This window comes from Balaenoptera physalus, assembly GCF_965194825.1.
Source record: "Balaenoptera physalus genome assembly, chromosome: 13".
NCBI classification, from domain to species: domain Eukaryota; kingdom Metazoa; phylum Chordata; class Mammalia; order Artiodactyla; family Balaenopteridae; genus Balaenoptera; species Balaenoptera physalus.
This window is the reverse complement of record NC_138892.1, coordinates 26,466,796-26,481,875: the sequence shown is the minus strand read 5'-3', so window position 1 is coordinate 26,481,875 and position 15,080 is coordinate 26,466,796. Positions and strand designations below refer to the sequence as shown.

At 42.4% G+C, this 15,080-nt stretch overlaps 1 protein-coding gene across 7 annotated transcripts in view; it reads right to left on the bottom strand.

Moving 5' to 3' along the window:
• The window catches only part of TMCC3 (transmembrane and coiled-coil domain family 3), a 310,722-nt gene that overhangs the window by 63,197 nt on the left and 232,445 nt on the right, over positions 1-15,080 (bottom strand). Inside the window, exon 1 of one of the 7 annotated variants that reach the window (XM_082419011.1) lies at positions 11,485-11,721. The exons of the other annotated variants lie outside the window; for them this stretch is intronic. The gene's annotated coding sequence lies outside the window, so the exon portion shown is untranslated. Of the gene's footprint in view, positions 1-11,484; positions 11,722-15,080 lie in introns of those variants that run through there. 7 annotated transcript variants of the gene reach the window in all.

Genomic DNA, 15,080 nt, shown 5'->3' with positions numbered 1-15,080 from the left:
CCATGTTGACGCAGATTGAAAATGACCTGGTTCGTTTAATAATAGTTATTTAGAAAGCCAATGTTTCTCAAAGAGGCTGAATTTAACTAAAAGCACACAAAGTACAACTAAGGCTTACTCACTGACTTAGACCAAATTGTTTTTATGACACTTAAAGGAACTGATTAATTTAGGTTCCAAGCCAGGCCCCCTAAGATACAGAACTGACACTTAAAAAATGTTTTTCTGGGCATTTTTTGTGAGTGAGGCAGTATGCTAAAAGTACTGGAGTCAGAAAGATGAATATGCTAAACTCTAGCCTAGGAGTTCTTGGGCTGGGAGACATACAGAACTATACAACTGTAGAAAAATGTAATATGGACTACAGGAAACAAAGAAGTGGAAATAAGTAAGGATTCAGTGAGGCACCTTCTAAGAAGATGATATTTGACGTGGCCTTAGAAGAGGAGGCTCAAAAATCAGCCAAGAGAGCCTAGCAAGGAACACGGTGTGTCCACAGAGGCAAACAGTAGAATATTTAGGAAACTAAAAGTTTCTTCGGGTGTCTAGAATTTAGAGCTAAATGGGTCATCCTAAGTCAGGGTTTGATCGAGGGCTGGGGCAAAAAAGAGGTAGAATACAGACAGCCTGTGGCAGGCTCTATGTAAACCATGCTAGACTTGACACTTTATCATGCAGGCAAGGGGAAATTTTTTTAATCATAAAGATAAAATACTGAGAAATAGAGAAGTTGAAATAGCAAAATGAGTAGGGGGAAAATCACCTGTAACCTCCCTTAAATACAGACACTGCTTAGATTCTTATTAATTTTTTAAAAACACAGAACCATGACTATACTGTACATATACGAATTTCAGACTTGGTTCATGTACTGTGCATAGTCACATAAGGATTTATTAATGAATTTGGAAGACTTCATCATTATGTGCCTGTACACTCACACTGCACTGCACAGCAACACTAAGTGGGTCTCTGTCTGGGATGCAGGGATCAGGTCACCAGATCTACTGTTAAAAAAATCATGTGAAGTTAAGGACAGCTGAATTCTCACCTGAAATAACAGTATCCATCACATGATGGAAAATCAGACATTTTGCCTCAGAAATACATGATTGATGATTTATTCCATCTCTGCTCATCTGAAATGTTAAACTAATTATCACAGTGCCTGGTGCTTTTTATTAGAAGGGTCTGATAGATGACAAAGGGCAAAATTTTTACCTAGGATGAAAGAAAAGGCAAGAATTATAAAACGACTCCCCTGAAGCACACACTTCTTTTTGTCTTTTATTTACAGATTGAAAAAAGAAATCCTTCAACATATGCATGTTGCAAATCATATTCTCCTCACTGTAAGCCACAGTTACAGAAAACAACTCAAGATTCTTCTGACTGTAGGAAAGCACCACAGTACACCTAATCTACACTGTATATCTATTATGACTCAAATTCTGTAGGAAAAATATTTAAAAATCCAAATTAGATTTGTAAAAGGGAAAAAAAAAAAAAAAGCCTGTGAAAGATAGAAGGTAGTTTGGGAAAGCTTCAATGACAGATGCTTTTTTTCTCTCTTTACTGGGAACTGTAGACAAATCATGGGCCTGTACCTGGCTTAGTGCCCTAACTTCCCAACGAGACTGCAAAAACTCTCAGACAGGACACCTGCTCTGAGCTTATTACAGAACTGCCTTGTGCAGAATTACCATTGGAAAATATTAACTTTGTGCCCAAATGGAAGAGTGCCTACTTCCCTAAGATATATGAATGGTGGGGTTTTCTTTTGCCTTACATTGGGAAAGCTGATGCACTAATAAGACTCCAAGGGCTGCTAACTACCCACTAATATTCCAGCGTGGTACACTTTATTAATTTGACTCAGTCCATCTACCTTATTCAGCATTCCAAAATGTTAGAGAACCATCTGTTCAAGATTCACCAACTGAGAACACTATGAAACCTCATTCAGCACAAGATGTTACTCTGCATTTGATGAACTGAAACTTCTTTGATTTCTATACTTGATGATGCCTGTGATGTCATTCATTACTTTAGATGTTTATTTGACTGATGTTTTATTAATAAGGCCACTGTAAATTTATCTGTAAGGACCTGTGTCAGAGAAAATTTTGCTCAATTGCTTTTCATACTAGGTTAACACGCAGTCGACAATTACTGAACGTATACTTCATATTACAGGGCTGACTCAAAGTGTTCAATCATATCTAATCAGAGGCAAGGGTATGTTTATTTTATTAAGTATCACATCCTTCAAAGAAACCAAATTTTATATATAAACAGTGGGAAAGTGACCAACATAATTAGGCAAGAATTAAATGACAAGCAGAGTTGGGCATTATCATTTATTTACCATTAATATAGCATCTTTCATCGAAAATTTCAATAAATCTTGCCAAATGTTCTTGCCCCAACCTAGGATATGATTATCTGGAAGTGTTCTAAGTCAGTTCTGAATTTCTCACTGAACAACTGACAGGCATTCAGGTTTTTGAGGCTCACTGTGAAGTCTTTCCTCCCCCTTGGCTCACACATCACTAAGTTCTCTTTCTTTTTTGATGTTCTAACACCTAACCCTTCCTTTCTTTCCAACATCTGATACCTGCTCGGTTCAGGTCTTCTATACTGCACATCTGGACTCCTGTAACCATCTCTTAACTCATCTCACTGTCTCCAGGCTGCCCTCCCGTCAATGGTCACCACAGTTGTCTATAGGATGAGGTCCAAATTCCATTAGTTGAAAAGTCAAGGTCTTCCATGTCTTGACCCAATCCTGTCTCTCTCCAGATTTTGTACACACACCTTCTTACCTGGACCAAATGACCTGATCCAGTGATCTCTGACCAGATCAAGAACAACATGCCCAGATCACTTCTACTAACTCACCTTACCTTTGTTCATGCGCACCCCCCAACATGCAGTCCAGCCACCCCTTCCACCTCCACCATCTACCTGGTGTCTGCCACGTGCCCGTCAGCATGACAGATGTTTGACATATTTTGTCTCTAATCCCCACCCCAATCCTACAAGTTATGTTTAGTCTATCATGATGAGTATCAAAGAAATCAAAGACTTTGACAAGTTCACAAACTAGTGAGTGATGAGCCTAAGCTCAAGCTCAGGTCTGATTCCATAGCCTATGTTCTTTCTAAAACTTCAGGCTTCCTGGAATACCATCCCCAACTCTTTACTTACCAAAACCTTGGGGTTCCTTCAGTGTCTGACTCAATTTAACCTCTTCCACACAGAAGTGTTTCTTATCACCTCCAATCTAGTAAACAGTGCTTACTCTGAACCCCTGCTGCTCTTACTGAGTCCCTCTGCTTGCACTAAATTCATTACTGCCTCGTATTATTAGTTGCCTTATTCTTTTTCCCCCTTGTTTGCAGTCCCACAGCCTCACATTGCCTCTTGAACACAGTAGGCACTCAACTGTCTTATAACTGAGTTCTCTACTTTGATAGCGTTTCCTATGGATAAAATTCCACATCAGGTAGGATAATTTCAGTAACTGGATAAAAGACGTTCAATAATAAGGGCACTTATGATGTCACAAACTAAGATCAGCGGACAGGGCTGATTTGGTGGCTTAAAAATGTTATCAGGGGGCTTCCCTGGTGGCGCAGTGGTTGAGAATCCGCCTGCCAGTGCAGGGGGTACGGGTTGGAGCTCTGGACCGGGAAGATCCCACATGCTGTGGAGCAACTAATTTTGTGCACCACAACTACTGAGCCTGCACTCTACAGCTTGACAGCCACAACTACTGAGCCTGTGGGCCACAACTACTGAAGCCCGTGCGCCTAGAGTCCGTGCTCCACAACAAGAGAAGGCACCGCAACGAGAAGCCTGCGCACCGCAACAAAGAGTAGCCCCCGCTCGCCGCAACTAGAGAAAGCCCTTGCACAGCAACTAGAGAAAGCCCACGTGCAGCAATGAAGACCCAACGCAGCCAAAAATAAATAAATTAAAATAAATTAATTTTAAAAAAATGTTATCAAAGATCCAAGCTCTTTCCAATTCTTCATTATACTATCTTCAGGGCATTTGCAAGTTCTCTCATGGAGGCAAGTGAGCTACTGCAGTTTTAAGAATCACATGTAGCCAATTTCTGGCTATATATGAGAATACTGCTCTTCTTTCCTATTTTGTTAGGAAGGAAAATATTTTCCAGAAACTCCTCAGCAGATTTCTCCTTAGGTCCCTCTGGCCGGGCCTGAGTCATACGTCCATGCACTAGCTGCAAGGGAGGCTGCGGAAGCAGTATCTAACATTTTCAGCCTCTACTGTACTGGCTCTGCCAGCCAGGCAGAAAGGGAAGGAAAATGGTGTTTGGATAGGCAACCAACACCTTTAGAGAAATATTAATGCAATAATAAGCTCTGTATAATGAAAGTCCTCCACTGTCCAAAGAGATTAATTATCTTAAGAAAGGTGTGCTAATCAGGTTATAAGAAACACTCCTGTTACAATAGGGTGCTGTTTGCACTAGAAGTAGGAGAGAAGAGAACTGGAATCTCCCAGCTCTTTAGCCAACAAATTGTAAACACATTCCTTTCCCTCGTATCCTGAAGTATCACAATCTCTTCCAGCACTATGACCATCACAAGGAAGGATAGGCAAGCAGAAAAAAAACTCGTTCTCTTCAGCTTCCATACAGTTCTCCAAACACATTAAAACAGGTAAAAAAAAAAAAAAAATTTGAGAGATTTAAAGAACAGAAATGAAGATGAAAATATTTATGTTTTTGCCTCCTTCTCCTATTCTTCTTTGCTTCTTCTAACAGGACAGTCTGCCTTTATCACCACCATCACCACTACCACCACCATTACGTTTCTAATTCTGGAATCAGCTTAGACATCCATTAATGGAGAGCCACTTAAAAAACTATTACAATGGAAAACAATGCAGACGCTAAAATAGAGGTGGATCTCAACTGGCTACTACGGGAAGCTGTCCAAACTAAATTGTTAAGCAAGAAAGATACAGAGCTATATATATATAGTACACACTCATTTGTGCTTTAAAAGAGGGGCAGTGGTGGGGTTTATATAAATGTGATACAAGTGTACTCTATTTGTAGAGAAATTTCTAGAAGGATGTCTTAGGAATTGTGGATGGTAATTACCTCTGGGGAATAGGATTGGGAATGTGGGACCAGAGATACTTCTTGTTTTATATTTTCTTTTTGGTATAGTTTGGTTTTTTCCCACCTTGTATTGTCATATTTTTTTTAAACCTACTTTGAGGTTGAGTCTGCAACCTCAAAGCAAATACCTACAAAATTTCATTAGCTCACTTAACATACTTCTTTGTTTCCTCTTAGGACCTGTGATTTTAATAATAATAGCAAAATAACTGGCCTCAATATTCAGGATAGTAAGCATTTTTGTAACTCAAACTAACTTTAGTTTATGTAATTACTTTTACTCTCTACTGAAAAGAGGGCTTTTAAATCCAATTTCCCAAGGAAGTAAGACCACGTCTCAAAAGGTAGTTCTTTAAAAAAGGTTGTGGAACTAAGCTGGAATTACCAAGTCATAATTAGAAGTTTTCAAATGAAAATCCCATAAAAAATAATGTATACTAATGTTACATCACTTTTATATGATGTAACCAAAATACCATCTCTTCAAGGGACAAATCCTACTGAAACATTTCTATTGAGAACTCAGTTTCCTAATGCTCACAGCTTCGAATCTATTCCATGTGGGCAATGATTTTTCCCATACAGGGTCTTCACTGAGAACACCACAGATGTGGATGACACCAGTGTGTGACAGGCATATACGGTTGTCCCTTGGCATCGTAAGGAATGGTTCCAGGGCCCCCCCCTCATGATGCCCAAGTCCCGTATGTTAAATGGTTTTGCATTTACAGGGTTGGAGAGCCAACTCTACATATTCACTCATGTGTGGTAGCTGAAGAGACTCACAGGGTCCATCGAGTGACAGTTTACATGTGGCTCATGTGACTCTGGAGGGCTAGATTGTTTTGTGATTCTCAGGTTCTAAAGGTTGATTTTTGCCCTTCAAAAATGGTTTCTGGGGCTTCCCTGGTGGCGCAGTGGTTGAGAATCCGCCTGCTAATGCAGGGGACACGAGTTCGAGCCCTGGTCCGGGAAGATCCCAAATGCCGCAGAGCAACTAGGCCCGTGAGCCACAACTACCGAGCCTGCGCGTCTGGAGCCTGTGCTCCGCAACAAGAGAGGCAGAGACAGTGAGAGGCCCGTGCACCGTGATGAAGAGTGGCCCCCGCTCGCCGCAACTAGAGGAAGCCCTCGCACAGAAACGAAGACCCAATACACCCAAAAATAAATAAATAAATTAATTAATTTAAAAAAAAAAGGGTTTCTGTAACAACTACAAAAAGCATTAAAGCTATCTCCTTAGGGTTGAAGTTGCTCAGGATCCAAAACAAGGCAGGTCTACTTCCATTAAAAAATTTTTTGATGGTCCTAGAATTTATTTTTAAATGAAGCAATGGAATTGGATTCCAAGATATATTTGAAATGTTTACATTTACTGAATTCTTAGAACATTAAAAATTGTTTGGCATTTGAACATACACAAGCTCAAGAGACCCAGAAATTCCATTCCTAAGAACAAGTGCCCACGTTAGGACAGTGCATTAAAAATATTCATAGCAGCAATGTCCACAACAGAAAACAACAACAGTAACGACCACCCAAAATAACCCAAAGGTCTACAGGCAATAGAATGGATACACGTACCTTGTGTGCATTTGTACAGTGGAATGAAATGAACCATAGCTTCAAGACTTAAAGTGGATAAATTTTAAGAGCAGCAAGTCAAAGAAGAACACATGCAGTATGAACTCCACTTTACAAAGTTCAAATGCAGGCAAACTCTTGTTTAGGTATAAACACACAGGTAGTAAACGATAGAGAAAAAGCAAGGGGACGGTTAACACAAACCCTGGGACAGCATCACCTCCTGGGTGAGGAGGCTTGTGACAGCGGGATATGAATCAGGGAAAAGGTCAGAGGGTCAAGTCTGATTTCCTGCCCTGGGTTTTAGGTGCAGGGGTGTTTCATGTTACTTTTTAAAATGGAATATCTTCTATATATAATATTTTACAATTTACAAACATTTAAAAATAAAAACTATGGAATAAATTACACAGTATAATAAACTGAGTGTGCATGTGCATGTGTGTGTGTGTGTGTGTGTGTGTGTGTGTGTGTATGTACGTTTAAGTTATATGATAAATAACATCCTCTTTTAATCCCATTGCTTTTATCTCTGGGTCTACACTTAACTCTTTGGGTAATAATGTTAAAAATCTAAATTTGAGGCCCTACTTAAATTGTGACCTGGATTCAAAGGCCCTCAGGCCACCTCCTGCAATAGGTCCGGACTTAGTCTCCCTGGGTCATCATCCTCAGTGGCTCACACCCTGGAATGTGAAGGATGTAGTCAGAAGAGAGCCCCAAATTCCCCCCCAGGCTACAAAGTAACCGCCAGGCAGCCTGCAAACAACCCATGTCTGTACTTTAAGTAACCGACTGTGCTGTTCAGTGGCTGGAAGAGGGGAACAGAGAGGAGGAAGAGCCTGGGGGGAGCGGCTGGCCAGCGTTGCAAGGGCTTCTCCAGAAGAGCCCGTCAACCGGCGGCTGGCAAGAAGAGACCCATTCCTGCCACCCTTTTGAACAGCCTTGCACAGACGGCAGCTATAGTTGTTTCACAAGCTGTGCTCTAGCAGTTTGGGTGGCAATTTCTCCCTTTCATTCCAACTGAAACCGTGCACGTCAATCTCTGTCAGTCACTGCGCTCACAATGCTATGAGGCTATTAAGATGCTCTGCTGTCAGAACAACTAGCCCTCCAATTATTTTTTCAACTAGCCCCCCAACTTTCTTTTAACAACAGAAATTTCATCCCCACGATTCAAAGGATCACACAATAAGCAGCAAACTCCTCCAACTCACCATACCCCTCATCGCCCCCCCCCCACAAGCTGTTTTTGTTTCTAAAGGTTGGGGATCATTACCAACAACAAGCCCACCTTTGTGACATTCCAGGGTAAACATTTGATACAGAACTAATTGGGAGAAAAATGACCTGAATTAATAAGTGTTCAAAATATTTTAATGTCCAGGAAATGAAAGACTATTTATTTTGCAGCAATATCCCAAAGTCTTCCCTGACACAGATGCACACACACAACCACAAATTGAATACAGATTTCCCATGAGATCAAGCAGCTCTTATAGGCAGAGTTCAGGTGATATGGAACCTTCCCTGCCCCACAGTGGGCGCTGCATCCACCACCATGGGGTGGCCAAGGACAGCCGGCCGGAGGAGCCCTGATTCTTCAGATCACGACGCTTCCCCTCTGCTGCTCCCTCTCCCAACCACAGCCACCACACCACACGCTGTCTCGCAGTCAGTTTTCTGGAGTCTGAAGTTTCAAGGAGGGATGCCCGCTTCTCAACAGACCGGATGTTAAAGTACAAAGTTAGATTCCAACTCAGTCTGGTCAGACCCAGGATCACTTTCAAAATGACAGGGAAGTAAGAGAACTGGCTCTTTTCCAGCCAGTAGCCGGCACCCTCCTACTCAGTCAGATATCTGTTCACCTCTTAAATCACACTCATTGAATTTACATTTTTAAAGGACCAAACGATAAGGATTTTGGTGGCTCATTAGGAGTTTCAGCAGTTTAAGTATCTAGAAATCCAGTGAGAAATTACGGAAGGACTTGGCCAAGCATAAAGACAACTATTAAAAGCCCCCAAATAACTTGCATCTCTTTCAAGCATCTCATAGGATACGAATTACTACACAGCTCTACGATACATATTTACACAGCCTGGTTGAAACTGCAGAGCGGGGAGGAGACTTACCAAACGCCACACCACAAATCAGCGAGCAGCTTGCTCCCCACCCTGCCTGAGAGGCATCTGAGCCTGTAAGGCAGGCAGGCTGGATAGTCAAACAGCTCCTACCATGACTCACCCTGAACTTTGGAGATACTGCTCACGTATCTCTGGGTATTCCCGTGTTTGTCTCCGAGAAACTCCACGCCCTGCGCTGTAACCAATGCTACTGCCCGCAATAATACACTGTATTCAACCCACTGCTGACAAACGGGCTCTTGCTACTGCCAGAAGAAAAGATATACATTCTGTATATTTGGAGAGAGGCAGACTAGAACAAAGTCCTGTTATCACACAACTCTGGGAGTGGGAGAGAACTTTAGAGGATGTCCAGCCTGGCACTCCTGATTTACCGACTAGGAAACAGGCTCAATTCAACAAACTCCAGTTGGGCAGAGCCAATGCAAAGCAGTGAACCAAGCACAGGAAACCCCAACATGGATGAAGGCAGGGCGAGCGGTAAGTGGTCCAAGCGCGTAGGGAAGGGCAGTGAGTGGGGTCAGGAGACTCTTTCCTCTGTTGCTTCGTTCATGAGACACATGCTCGCTGGTGCCTTCGAGTATCAGACGCAGCGAGGCGTGCTGGAGTTGCAAAGGGGCACCCCACCCCCAGGCTAGTGGCAAGGGAAACAATGACAGTCGCTGATGAGTGCCCTAGGAGGTGTAGGCGGTGCTAGAAGGCAGCACTTGGGAGGGGTAGCCAAGGTGGGGGGCGCGGAGGAGGAGGAGGAGGAGGGCAGGAGAGGAAACAAGGCTGGGGCAAGGCAGGAAGAAAGAGACTTGTCAGTGAGAAGGTACTTCAGGTAGTGCGCTCTGATTCATTCAGCCAGACAGCAGGTGACGATGTGAAGGGTACTGGGCATGGCAAAGAAGGCAGGAGAAGAACTGGGTCAGCAGACAGGGATGAGATTTTGAGGGCTCCAGTTACATCACGCCAAGGTGTTTAGGTTTCATCTGATAGGACAGGTGGCAGCCGCTAAAGGGATTAGGATAATCAGATCCCTGTTTCAGACAAGTCCTTCTGAAAAAGCAGGAGAGAAGATGCATCTCAGTGGAGCGGACTGGAGCCTGCTGTAGTAATCTAAGGCAAGAGCTGGTGACGGCTAGATGCAGGGTGGTCCTGGGAAAGGAGAGAACAGCGTCTGAGGTAGACAAAGGAGGCAGCATCAAAAGGACGTGATACCAATCGGATGGGGGGTGAACGGCAGAGTCACGGAAAACCCCACTTGTTTCATCCCTTCTGGTGGCCAAAAGATCAAGCGCAAGGCAGGCAACTGAGGAGAGGCAGGAGGAGGAAGAGATTTGGGGTAGCGGAGGAGTCAGCATCAGACATAATGAATTCGAGGCTCCTGTGGCACATTTAAGCACAGGTGTCCAGAGGGGCACCCAGAGAGACCGGGGCTTAAGAAAGAGAATTGGAGCCCATCAGTGACAGTGCCTTGGGGCAGCTCACCGAGAGGAAGTACTTGGACTTTCGGGTCAGGCAGACCTGATCAAATCCCCACTCTGCCACTTAGCAGCTGTACGACCTCCGGCAAGTAAATTAACCTTTTTGAGACTGTAGTCTCATATGAGGAAATTCCTCCTGGAATGTAATAAGATCAGTAAAGAACCTTATGTCAGGTGAGACACAAATATTAAATATTTTTCTCTTGCCCTTTCGTGATCATATACCGCTTTTTATTATAATAATTTGAGTACTAACCTCTGCAACAGATTACAAGTTGTCTTGCTGTCAGTCACTCGTCTTTGAATCCCTTTTGACCTTCCTTGCATGAAGAGATTCTCAAATATTTGAACTGCCATAAGTCATATGAAAAACTCAGGCCAGAATGAGTCTAGGAGACAAGGAAGTCTGTCTCGCCCTTGACATTAAATAACTAATACAAAGATCTCAAAATGGTTATGTGGTTTATATGGTACTGATTTAATTCTGTGTTGGGGGTGTGATGGGGGGAGAAAAGGGCAATGGGGGTTTGCAAAAGAAAAAAAATTTTGTCGGTCTAATAAAGCCCCGTCAAAGTAACAGAACTTTACTCTTTGCGTAAATCTATACAGTAATATTTAAGAGGAAGAGTGTCTACTGAAGTTAGTATTTACACAGCCTCTATCCTCTGGCTCAGTTCAAGTAAAGGTCTTAAATTAAATTTTAAATAATGAATTCTAGCAAATGGCTCTTGCCTTAAACCAAATTTTAAATCAACAGTATACTCTGTATATAAGAAATATATACTTTCTTTGTTAGGCTCATTTTGCTTTTTCTATTTATAACTCTTAAATGGACATTTAAAAACTACAATAAGGGGGACTTCCCTGCTGGTCCAGTGGTTGAGAATCTGCCTTCCAATGCAGGGGACTCAGGTTCGATCTCTGGTCAGGGAACTAAGATCCCACATGCCGCAGGGCAACTAAGCCTGCGCACCGCAACTACTGAGCCCGTGTGCCACAACTAGAGAGAAGCCTGTGCACCACAACGAAGAGCCCGTGTGCCACAACAAAGATCCCATGTGCCACAACGAAGACCTGAAACAGCCAAAAAAAAAAAAACAAAAAAAAAACTACAATAAGGGACTTCTCTGGTGGTCCAGTGGCTAAGACTCTGTGCTCCCAATGCAGGGGACCCGGGTTTGATCCCTGGTCAGGGAACTAGATCCCGCATGCATGCCGCAACTAGAAAAAAAAAAGACCCCACATGCCGCAACTAAGGATCCCATGGGCCGCAATGAAGATCCTGCGTACCGCAACTAAGACCCAGAGCAGCCTAAATAAATGTTAACAAAAAAAAACAACAATAAGATTTAAAAATCATACTGACCACTAAGGCATACAGAATTCAACTCCACATAACCAAGCTTGTTCATTTTTCTCCTGGTTTTGCCTTCAAATTTAGGCTCTAATTTGTCTTACCCATTTTTATGGCTGCCTCCCTCGTCTGAAAACATCTTGGTCACTGGATATTTTATTTCATCTCCAACCTACTTGGCTAAAACACATTCATGATCACCTCTTCCTTGCTTCCTGATCCTTCCCTGGTAGCTTCATATGTTCTCATTCTTTCATCGACAGCCTAGTTTAGCATACCTACTTCATGTTCTGTGTCTAGTCATAAATATCTCCAAAAAATTCACACAGGTTTCCAATATAAATTTGTTTTACAATTGTCTCAAAGCTCTCTAGTTGTTCGGCTCATTTAATTATTCTGATTCAAGATAGAGAATGATCCAATTCACAGCTATGGTCTTCGGGACTTGTTTAATTCCCAGCTGCCTTCAACTCGGCCACAGGTGGTACGGCTCAAGCATGACCAATTTTAGAGGGCACTTGGGTCCCTATGCACTGAGGAAGAACGTGTATCCCTCTCCCCAACATGCCCAGCCCTAACCCGAGGTTCTTGCTGCTCTCAGATTGTCTGGACTCTGGATGGCTCCCTTTAAACTCACACAATACAGCTGGCCATGCCTCTTTAGCCAATATCTAAGATTTTGACTCCTCACTGACATACCAACCCCCTCTGAGATACCCCCCAATTCTTCCCTGCCTTGAATGGACTTGAACTTCCCAGACTTGAAAAGACTCAACTAATTTTCTGTGCGTCTATAGGATCCTCTCCTATCTTGCTGTCACTAGGAGGCAAAATGAAGGCAGAGAGACAGAGCCAGGCTGTATGGCAACTGCCACTAAACCAGCACAATCCCCATGCCACCTGGCTCCTGACCTGCATTAAGGAGATGCACACACATTCGACTGACAGACTACTGAGATGTAATTCTTTCCATTTAAACATTACTTTGAAACACACATTACACACACCTTACTACACCATGACTCATAATAGAGGTGTTTAAAATGAAGAGCATCTCATCACAATGCTTCACCCAAAACTGCCCTACGGCATCTACTAAAGGAGCAGGTCAGATCCAGGAAACGGTTTACCATAATCTAGAGCATGATTTTCTCATTATCACATTCTGCTGCAGGGCTGCCTGACTTGCTTCCCAACCCAGTTCAGGTTCTGTGACCTCGTGTGATCCAAAGCCCTCTTCTGGCAAATTGAGGGTTAGTTACTTGCTTTGCCAAGCCATTCTCTATTCTCTTCTCCCTCTGAAAACCTGAGCTACCTTTTTAATTATTCTCTTTCTCAAGAAATATCTCATTTAATTCCTTCAACCAGAGGCCCTGGTGACACAGGTTTTGAGTAAACAAGGAGAGTTAGCTGCTTATCTGCTGCATCAGAACCAACTGGGGCAGGAAAGCCTTCTGAAAATAAAAGATTTCCCCGGTAAACTGGTACAACCCTTTGGAAGGACATCTTGTTCCCATCTATCCCTATTTAAAAGACACATGCCCTTTAACCCAACAATTTTGCTTTTAGAAATTTATCCATATACGGTTACAGAAAAAAAGATGTACAAAAATACTCAGTACAGTATTACAAGGCAAAACAAACATGTAAAAAAAGCACTCTAGAAGGAACTTAAATTGTATTATCAGTAGGAGACTGGTTAAATAAATGATATTTTGTGAGAACATTGTTTGAGAGAACATTTCTGTAAAGATACATAAGAAACTTAACAGCACTTATCTCTGGGGATAAGGATGAGAAGTTGAAAAGAGAGACTGCATTTTCTACCATGTGCCCTTTAGTACTATGGGATTTTTTTCCTATGAACTTGCACTTTTTAAGTGTAGCTAGTTAAAAGGAAAACAAAGTGAACCTTCATAATTTGGGCTTACGTGGATGATCTACAAGACTTCATTTAACAATGTCATTCAATCTTTGTTAAAAAGGAAATAAAACGAGGAATAGGAACTCTATAGAGCGGATATACATTAAAATGTGTTTGCTCCAGCAGGTAATGATCTCATCATTACACTTTAGGAACCCTTGTCTTAGCCTCTCAGAAGACCAGGCTTCTTTTCTCTAAAGTACCTGCTGTATGTGTTATAGACTCTTCCATAATCTAAGTGGCTCAATTTAACCATCACCCTTGTGCTAAACATGTGTGCTGACACTTAAACTTAGTTTTACTCTGGAAATTGGGGTGAGATCGGGAGGAGCCCACAACTTTTGTCAAAACCTTGGAAAGAAAAAGAAAAAAACCCTTCAACTTAAAAAAAAAAAAAAAAAAAGACTGATGCTCAAGCTCCATATAGGATTTACTGAATCTTTGGGTCTGGGAGTCCAATTCCTATATTTTTTAACCAGCTCTCCAGGTAATTTCTACATTGCTGGTCCTACCTCATGCACACCAGAAATAACCATGCTTAGCAAACACTGTGTCTTATCCAAACGAAACTACACACTATAGAGTAGAAAATTCTATAAACAAAGGTGTTCACTATTGCATCACTCCAAGATTTTAAAACAAATAATTTTTTTCAAACACTGATATGGAGTTTGGAGCCAGCGCTGGCTGTAAGCAGAACCCACCAGGCCCTCCCATCAAAGCTTCTGGCTTATCTGAGGTGGGGTATGGGGGGGGGGACATGTAGAAAAGCCACCTTTGGGGCTGGAAGGGACCTCGCGTAGTGTTGACTGATGTTTCTCAGATCGTGGCTGCGATCACCTGATCACACATCCTCCTTTCTCCCTCCCACCCCCACCCCATTCTCATGTCCAAATAAAGTCTGACAACTACCGAGCTCGTCTGGTATTTCCTGAACATCCGACTGTAAGATCACCTGGGGCCCCTGCTATCCTTGCCCCACCCCAGACCTAGTGAATCAGAATCTCTAATAGAGGTTCTAGATGTTAAACCAGTGACCCAGGTTGTTCTCATAAACAGGGAATTCTGGGAATCACCAATTCAGGTCAAACTCATTTTAAGATAAGGAAGTCAAGGCCCAAGCTGTTAAATAAGTTTCCCAAGGACTTACCAGCTGATTAACGATAGCTGGGACACCCGAAACCTGGTGAGCTATTTCTTGCCTCTTATACCAATATTACTTATTATTATGCTTATCATGAGTATCTATGAAATTTCTGATTCACCATGATGAGGCCCCAAGTAAGTGACTAATGAAGTCTGAAGGCAGAGGGTGTGTCATTACATGCCACTGGTTTAAAGAATAACTATCGCTATAAGGCTGTCCAACATCTAGCTACCTGCAGCTCGGGGTTCTTTCACTTTCAGTATCAGGATGAGGGGACACATAAAACAGCACATC